This window comes from Mus musculus, chromosome 7, assembly GCF_000001635.26.
Source record: "Mus musculus strain C57BL/6J chromosome 7, GRCm38.p6 C57BL/6J".
Lineage (NCBI taxonomy): Eukaryota > Metazoa > Chordata > Mammalia > Rodentia > Muridae > Mus > Mus musculus.
Genome location: NC_000073.6, coordinates 19,953,697 through 19,963,504, shown reverse-complemented (window position 1 = coordinate 19,963,504; position 9,808 = coordinate 19,953,697). Strand labels below are relative to the sequence as shown.

Here is a 9,808-nt window from a genome sequence, read left to right as displayed (position 1 = left end):
ACTCGTTCGAGGGAAGGTTCACAAGAAGTCATCTGAGTATGAAGTACTGACTCATTCCTCGTTCCAGACAACCCGCCCTGGGAAAGTGGAATTAACATCAAAACATAGGCATCACCAGGACCATCCACAATGTCTTCCTGCCATGAGGGACTGCATCTCTTGGGCTGTAACCAGAAATAAACTTCTCTCCCATCAAGTTGCCTTAAAAAGGAAGGAAGGGAGGGAGGGAGGGAGGGGAAGGAGACAAGCTGTTGTGTAGCCCATTCTGATCTCTGACCTCATATTCACTTCGCAGAGGATGGCTTCTTTTGTTGGGTTGGGTTGGGTTGGGTTGGGTTGGGTTGGGTTGGGTTGGGTTGAGTTGGGTTTGGTTTTCAAAACAAGGTCTCTGTGTGTTGCCCTGGATTTCCTGGAATTTGTTCCCTAGACCAGGCTGGCCTTCAACTCCGAGCCCTGCCTGCCTCATGAGTATGAGGATTAAACCATGAGTGTGAGGGCTACCACAGCACTTCACAAAGTTGCTTTTTATTTAGAATTTGGTCACAGTGAGAAGAAAGAGTTAACATTGTGTCATAGTTTCCTTTTGCTACTGTGACAAGCACCATGAATAAATAAATAAATAAATAAATAAATAAATAAATAAATGACTTAGGAGAGAAAAAGATTTGCTTAGCTTATACTTTCAGGTCATAGTTCATTCACTGGGAGAACTCAAGGCAGGCACTATGGAAGAATATTTTTTGGTGGCTCACTCTCTGAGCTTCCCATAGGGTCATGCTTAGCTAGTTTCCTTATTCAGCCCAGGACCATCTGCCTGGAAGGGAGAGGGCTGGGCCCTCCTGTATCAATTAATACTGAAGATAATCACTCACTGTCCTAGTCAGGATTCTATGGCTGTCATAAGATCAGGATCAAAGGTAACTTGGGATTCTTTGGCTCATATATTCTGGGTCATAGTCCACTGAGGGAAGGAAGCCAGGGGAAGCAGACACTGAAGCGAAGGCTATGGAGGAGCAGTGCTTACTGGCTTCTTCCTCATGAGTTTCTGTGGTGGTTTGACTAGGAATGGCTCCCATGGACTCATGTGTTTGAATGCTTGGCCCATTGGTACCAGTAGGAAGTAGGTATGGCCTTACTGGAGGATGTGTGTGTCACCATGGGGGCAGGCTTTAAGGTTTTAGATGCTCAAGCTATGCCTAGTGTCTCAATGTCTCTTCCTGCTGCCTTCAGATCCAGATGTAGAACTTACAACCACCTCATCAGCACCACCTCTGCTTGCGTGCTACTATGCTTCCTGCTGTGACAATAATGAACTAAACCTCTTGTTGTGCCTGCTCAGGATCATGAACCCCAAAAGACCACCAAAGAGCTGGTTCCTTGCAATCACACTAGGATCTTTTTTATTCAATGTTGAGCTTGGGCTCACAGCCCACCCTGACGCAGTAATGAAGCCCTGAGCCCAGCATCAAGCAAGCATTGGTAGAGGCAAGCAAACAAGCAAGGGGGTGGGTTGTCAGCTTGGCACACACCTGATTGGGGGGGCTATTGTTGCCCTTTAAAACAATTGGCTGTTGCTGGGAGCCAAACCATAAACTTAGCTTGTATTTTCCTCCTGATTAGTGGTTGTTAGGGAGTGATTTGGACACTAGTGCTAGGTGCAGGCTTGTTGGTTAACTTGAGTTCGATCCTTGGTCGGGTTCTCTAAGATGGAGCCTGAACCCAAGATGGAGTTGGTCTTGTTTCTCAGTCTGAAACCATAGGACACCCCAAATTAAATGCTTTCTGTTATAAGGTGTCTCTCCACAGCAACAGGAACCCTAAGGCAGTTGCTCCACCTGTTGGATCTAAGCAGCGGGATCCATAAATTCACACCATGCCATAGGTCTCACATGGAAGGTTTATTCAGTGAGAAGGGCAGGGGATACAGAGGCTGCTTATGGGGTGGGGAGGAAAAAAAGCAGGGGAGAGAAGGAGTAACATTCCTTTTATCAGGAATGTGGCGCATGTGCCCGAGTCGGACAGGCAACACGAGGCAGCAGTGGAATGTGTTGCCTCTTGGCAACTAGTGATGATGTGTCCTGCTGTCACTGGGCTCCTCGGGCTAGCTGTGGAGGTGCCTAACTGCTGACACCATCTGCTCTCTTATAGAACTTCCTAAGAGTTGACACTGCCCATAGTTGGCTGGGTCCTCCCACATCCATCATTGGCCAGTCTGATGGAGGTGTTGTGTGTGTTGCTTTCTGTCGGGTTGACATGAATTAGAGTCATCTGAGAAGTGGGAACCTCAATTGAGAGAATGCCCACACCAGATTGGCCTATGCTACATTTTCTTGGTTGATGAGTGATGGGGGAGGGCCTAGCTCATTGAGGACGGTGCCACTCCCGTGCTGGTGGTCTTGGGTTCTATAAGAAGGCAGTCTGCACATGCCATGGGGAGCAAGCCAGTAAGAAGCACCCCCCCCCGCCATGGCCTCTGCATCAGCTCCTGCCTCCAGGTTCCTTCCCTGTTTGAGGTCCTTTCCTGACTTCCTTTGGTGATGAACAGCAATGTGGAAGTGTAAGCTGAATAAACACAGAAGTAGAAACTTTTGGTTTCTTTGGAAAGTCAGTTATGTCAAAGGATGTTTTGCTAAAGCAGACACATGAAGAAGTGTTTCACTGAAACAGACACAGGTGAAAGAATACTTTGCTAAAGCAAGCATGTGAAAGGACATGTGATGAAGGATTCTTCACTAAGGATATGCCTTACATTGTAGTCACCTTACACAGTGTTGCAAGCTCCACTCGTGGTGATGCCATTGAGAGAAACTCACCCAAGAACTTCTCATGAGGTACTGGCGGCTTCTTGCTGATTGGCAGAGTGATGTCAGCTGCTACAGATCCACTTGTCTTTGTTCCCTGAGAGCTGGGATTAAAGACGTGCCATCATGCTAGGCTTCACTTTTGTTGCTGTTTGTTTTGTTGAGGCAAGACCCATGGAGGACACGTGATGTTTGGAGGGAGGACAAATAGGACTCAATGGCCAGTGATGAGGGTTGGCTTGCATAGCTAGCTTTGTAGCGCTTCTTGGTCTCGAGTTTGCGGCCTCCTTGCTGATCTTCCCTTCACTGAGAGAGGCACCACAGAGAGCTTCTCCTGGAGTCTCAGGTGGTCATGGTCACCTCTGCTGACTCGTGCCAATTTGCCTGAGGCCTGGCTGTCTCTGCTGGGTCGAGCCACCACTTTCGTGTTTGATATCCTGACAGTACTGAACTGGGTTGCTTAAATATTCATGAAGTGTTTGTGAGTGGATCGAGCTGCCACTGCAGACTCCTATGAACTGTTTTCCCAACAAAGGAGACTGGATTTGCTCCAGAGAACAACTTTTTAAAAAGATTTGTTTGTTTATTTGTTTGTTTGTTTGTTTGTTATATGTACACTGTAGCTATCTTCAGACACACCAGAAGAGGGCATCCGATCACATTACAGGTGGTTGTGAGCCACCATGTGGTGCTGGGATTTGAACTCAGGACCTCCGGAAGAGCATTCAGTGCTCTTAACCGCTGAGCCATCTCTCCAGTTCCAAATAACAATTTATAACATGTCCACTTCCCCCAATCCTACTAACCTTTCTGTTCCACTGCCTCTGGTGGGTGGTGGGCTAGAAGGGAGGTTAAAGCATTTTAGAACCCATATTAAAAGTAGGGTTTGAAAATTTTAAGTTACAAAACACTTCCCCCCCCCCCCAACTTGGGTTTTGGTCATGGTGTTTCGTCACAGCAATAGAAACCCTAAGACAGAGGCTTCCCTGTCAGGTGGCTGCAGGCTAGCATTTGTAAGGCTGTCTAGAGTGCCAGGGAGGCGTAAGAGAGAGGGAGGTTGGAATACCCAAGATACAATTCACAACCACATGAAACTCAAGAAGAAGGAAGACAAAAGTGTGGATAATTCGACCCTTCCTAGAAGGGGGAACAAAATACCCATGGAAGGAGTTACAGAGCCAAAGTGTGGAGCAGAGACTGAAGAAATGACCATCCAGAGACTACCCCACCTGGGGATCCATCCCATATACAGTCACCAAACCCAGACACTATTGTGGATGCCAAAAAGTGCTTGCTGACAGGAGCCTGATATAGCTGTCCCCTGAGAGTCTCTGCCAGTGCTTGACAAATACAGAAGTGGATGCTCATAGCCATCCATTGTACTGAGCACAGGGCCCTCAATGTAGGAGCTAGAGAAAGGACCCAAGGAGTTGAAGGGGTTTGCAGCCACACAGGAGGGAAAACAATATGAACCAACCAGTACCCCCAGAGCTCCCAGGGACTAAACCACCAACCAAAGAGTACACATGGTAGGACTCGTGGCTCCAGCTGCATATGCAGCAGAGGATGGCCTAGTCGGTCATCAATGGGAGGGGAGGCCCTTGGTCCTGTGAAGGCTCTATGCCCCTTCCACTGACTCAAGTGAAGGCTACAAGTCCCTCAGAGAAAGAAGTCTGCACATCACTGAAGACAACCTCTGAATTCTACAATGTTTCCTTCAACAGCTAGGTACTTCTAGGAAGCAACTGTTTCACTCTGACCTTTGCCCTAGATACAATGACTCCACTAGATTTCCTACTAACGTCCCCCTTTTGTTTGAGCTATTTTAATTATGTTGACGGTCATGCAGACACACAGTGAAGACAGCTTCTTCTCTATTGCGTTGTATTACAGTCGTATGAAGAGGAGCCAAAATACATTCTAAAGCCAGGAAGATTAGTACAGCAAAAACAAGAATAACAAAGGCTAGAACGAGGGATCTGTTGAATTTCTGTTAACATTTTGGCTGGGAGACAAATACATATAATATAGCCTATTCTGTATAAGCCTTTATAAGCAATCCTTAGCACGACAAAGCAATATCACATTGTCTCCTATCAGAGGGGCATCCTTTGTCCCCTTCGGCAAAAGACATTTGGATTCTGCAGCAGTGAGGGTGAGCATGCCGTGCAGTCAGTAAGCATAAAACTGTCAGTTTTGAATGATCCTTCTTTTCCTCAAAGTCTCAGCTTGACGTGTCTAAGCCCTGATGTCTCCCCAAGTTACCAGATGTCTCCTCTTGGGACACCTCCTTTTGATGGGTGTGTCATCTGCCTTTGGATATATCTGGTGGTCTCTGGGTGTCCTGGTCACATGCTTCAGTTCAGGGACCCTCTGGGATGGTGTCGTTTTTAGGATAGCTTGACCCTGTGAATAGTAAGGGATTTTTTTTTCATGGCAACTGTTTTTAACTATTTATTTATTTATCTTATGTATATGAGTACACCGTAGCTGTCTTCAGGCATCGGATCCCATTACAGATGGTTGTGAGCAACCAAATCCAAGTCTCAGAAGGCAGAGACAGGGGCTCCCCAGAACAAGCTGGCTAGCTACTACCTGATTGGCAACTGGGTTTAATGGAGAGACTCTGACTCAGTGAATAAGGTGGAGAGCCTTCAAGAACAATTCATGCTGACAGTCAGCCTCAGGCCTCCACACACACTCACAAACACACATATGCCTGCACTCTCCTGAGATGCCTCACACCCGTGGGCACATGCATGCACGCATGCACGCATGCTCTACACATGCATTCACATGAAAAAAAAAGAAAGGAATTCTGGGTCTGACAAAAATATTCTTCACAGCCTGTGATGGTGGTGCTCACCTTTAATCCCAGCACTCGGGAGGCAGAGGCAGGCGGACCTCTGTGAGTTGGAGACCAGCCTGGTCTACAGAGCTAGTTTATTTATCCATTATTTATACAATAGATGGGAAAATTTTAAAAATATGTTTTTAAAGCAAGGAGGTGTTAGGTGGAGAAAGGGTAAAGGATATATGATGCAATATATTCTTTTTTCCTTTTATTTATTTATTTATTTATTTATTTATTATTAGATATTTTCTTTATATACATTTCAAATGCTATCCCAAAAGTTTCCTATACCCTCCCTCTGCCCTGCTCCCCTACCCACCCACTCCCGCTTCTTGGCCCTGGCATTCCCCTGTATTGGGGCATGTAAAGTTTGCAATACCAAGGGGCCTCTCTTCCTAGTAATGGCCGACTAGGCCATCTTCTGCTACATATGCAGCTAGAGATACAAGCTCTGGGGGTACTGGTTAGTTCATATTGTTGTTCCACCTATGGGGTTGTAGACCCCTTCAGCTCCTTGGGTGCTTTCTCTAGCTTCTCCACTGGGGGCCCTGTGTTCCATCTTATAGATGACTGTGAGCATCCACTTCTGTATTTGCCAGGCACTGGCATAGCCTCATACGAGACTGGACTTCAGAAATTCAAATAACCCCATTAAAAATGGGGTTCAGAGCTAAACAAAGAATTCTCACCTGAGGAATACCGAATGGCTGAAAAGCACCTGAAAAAATGTCCAACATCCTTAATCATCAGGGAAATGCAAATCAAAACAACCATGAGATTCCACCTCACACCAGTCAGAATGGCTAAGATCAAAAATTCAGGTGACAGCAGATGCTGGCGAGGATGTGGAGAAAGAGGAACACTCCTCCACTGCTGGTGGGATTACAAACTTGTAGAACCACTTTGGAAGTCATTCTGGAGGTTCCTCAGAAAATTGAACATAATACTACTGGAAGATCCAGAAATACCTCTCCTGGGCATATACCCAGAAGAAGTTCCAACTGGTAGTAATATATTCTTTTTTTTTTTTTTTTTTTTTTTTTTTTTTGTAATATATTCTTAAATCGACAAAAACATTCCTTGGACATGGAACACAAACACCAGATGCAATTCCAATCTTGAACAGTAGGTGGCGCCGCTGTAATTTACAGCTCTCCCTTCACACCACCTCCGCTGCCCCTTGTGTTCGGGCAACTGAACACAAAGGATGAGAATGTTATCTATCCGGTTTGGGAGTCACTCACGTGTGGTGTTTTCCTCTGTGAAAGAGGGTAATTGACAGTACCCTCTGGAAGAGTCGATTTCCCAACCTAGTTGCAATGTCTGCCAACCCTGATGGTTGTAGGCTTAAATAATAATCCAGGGCTAGGAATGAAGTCAGAGACTGGCACCCTCCAGGCAAGTGTTCTGGAAGCCCAAGTGTTTGTTTTCATTAGGCAAGACCTTGTTATGTAGTTCTGGATGGCATTGAACAGTCCATTTGAGCCAGATTACCCTTGGGTTTACAGTGGTTCTCCTGCCCACAGAATGCTGGGATTACTGGTGTGTGTCACTAACTACCTCTGGTCTGCCCTTTTATTTATTTTTGTATTTCAGACAGGATCTCATTAAACTGTCCTTAGATTTGAGGCCCTCTAGCCTTCCCGGTAGCTAGATTCCTACACTTCACGACTTTCTTTCTTTGCCTGGAGCCTAGTTTGGCCTGGAATTCACTACATAGCCCAGGTTGCTCTTGCTGCACATGGAGTTGAAGACCTGATATCAGATCTCCAGCACCCACAAAAGTGTCAACATACTGTGTGGGTGGGCCTCCCAAGTGCTGGGATCATCTCAGTGAACACAAGTGCTCCCTGCCAAAACAAATGGGTTTTTTCTCCCCATTACCTCCTTTTGTGCATGTTCCAGATGAGAGCATGAGTGCGTGTGTGTGTGTGTATGTGTGTGTGTGTGTGTGTGTGTGTGTGTGTGTGTGTGTGTGTGTGCGGGCATGAGAGCCACTATAGTGATCAGAGGACAACTTTGAAGAGTAAGTTCTCTGCTTCCTCTTATGTGGGTCCCAAGGCAGCATTTTACCTGTGGAGCCTGCTCTCTGGCCCAAGAGCAAATGTTTTTTTATACAATTCAGATTGTCTTACCTGTGAGGAAACCAAGTTCACTGAAAGGGCCCCATGTGTCTCTGTGGTGACTTTTCATAGTTCCCCATTAATCCTGAGATTCACAAGAGAAAAACCAATTCCACACATTTGAGCCAAATTTGAAGCAAGTTTTAATTAATACTGACCAGGGTGGGTTTTGACCAGGACCACCCCTGGCTTCCTAGTGGAAAGTAATGAGATGCCTATTTTAGGTATTTTCAAGAACAAAACCATATGGCCACCGTATTTTTCTACGTGGTTTTGTTATTTTGCATAAACTACAACTCCAGGATTCCAGGAAGTGACCTGATCCTTGGGCAGGTAGGATCTACAGGTTAACTTTAGGTCTTATTCATTTTCCAAAGTTCAGCGTGCAGAGCTCCACTTGCCTCTGCCTCCCCCTTTGCTGGGATTAAAGGAATTTCTTTGCACCACCACATGAAACTCTAACTTTTTTTTTAGTTGCACACCTTTAACCCCAGTACTTGGGAGGCAGATCTTTGTGAGTTTGAGGCCAGCCTGATCTACATAGTGAGTTCCAGAACAGCCAAGGTGACATAGTGAGACCAAAAACCAAAACCTAAAGAACACAGAACAAGCCAGGTGTGGTGGCTCACGCCTTTAATCCCAGCACTTGGGAGGCAGAGGCAGGCAGATTTCTGAGTTCGAGGCCAGCCTGGTCTACAAAGTGAGTTCCAGGACAGCCAGGGCTACACAGAGAAACCCTGTCTGGGGGGGGGGGGGGGGAGAACACAGGACTACTTGCCCAGAGGTGGCCACAGCCTACACCCTGTCAATCACCAATCAAAAAACAAACAAACAAACAAAAAAACACCCCAGAGGCTAATCTGATGAAGGCAGTTTTTTTTTCCTCTGCTGAACTTCCCTCTTCCTAGATGACCCTGTTGGGGTTCAAAAGTTGCCCTACAAACCACACAAACACCCATCTCACTCAGACAGAGATGGCTTATTGAATGCACACCAAAAGACTGATCGACCAGGGCAACAGCTTCAGGCTCAGGGGGCTGAAAGCTGTGCACTGGACATATCTCAGGGCCACGTTTTGTTTGTTTGTTTTGTTTTGTTTTGTTTTATGTAATTATATTTATGTACAGAAAACTTAGTGTACATTTAACCCAATTTAGTGGCGAGTTCTTTAGCCTTTGCTTTTTCCAGCTTGGCGATGCGAGCCACAGACTTAGGACCCAGGACGTTGCCTCCCCAGTGGCGATGGATCTCGTCATATCTGTCATTATAATTGGTCCTAATAGCTTCCAGCAGCTTAGCCAGAGCACCTTTGTCTTCTGAGTTAACCTGTGTGAAAGCAACTGTGGTGCATGTCTTCCTGTGGACCAGGTGCCCCAGCCTGGCCTTTCCCTTGATGATACAGTAGGGCACCCTCATCTTTCGACACAGGGCAGGCAGGAAAACCACCAGCTCAATGGGGTCTACGTCATGGGCAATCACCACCAGCTGAGCCTTCTTGTTCTCCACCAAGGTGGTGACTGTATTGACTCCTGCTTGGAGGACAGGTGGTCTCTTAGTTGGGACGTCGCCTTTGCCAGCAGCTTTCTTCTCAGCATGGGCCAGTAGCCTTTGCTTCTTCTCTTGCTTTGTCTCCGGCCTGTACTTGTGGACAAGCTTAAGCAGCTGAGTAGCTGTCTGCCTGTCCAGGGCCTGGGTGAACTGGTTAATGGCAGGAGGTACTTTAAGCCACTTATAGAGGATGGCTCTTTGCCGCTGCAGCCTGATGTAGCGGGGCCATTTGACGAAGCGTGTTACATCTCTTTTGGGCTGGATGTCCTGCCCAATGCCAAAGTTCTTGGGCCTTTTCTCAAACAAATGACTGACTACCTTTTTGGCCTCCTGGTTCTTAACAACAGCAGGGGCCAGAGCCACCTTCTTCCCCTTGGCCTTCTTTCCTTTGGGCATCCTGCTCCTCTGGTGGAGAGAGCTCAGGGCCAGCTCATAAAGGCTAAAACCACAATTAGCTCACAAGCAGGTGATAGTGTAAAGAC

At 46.6% G+C, this 9,808-nt stretch overlaps 1 pseudogene; it reads right to left on the bottom strand.

Annotated features, from left to right (window-relative positions):
* On the bottom strand, positions 8,882–9,741 carry Rpl7a-ps8 (ribosomal protein L7A, pseudogene 8; annotated as a pseudogene).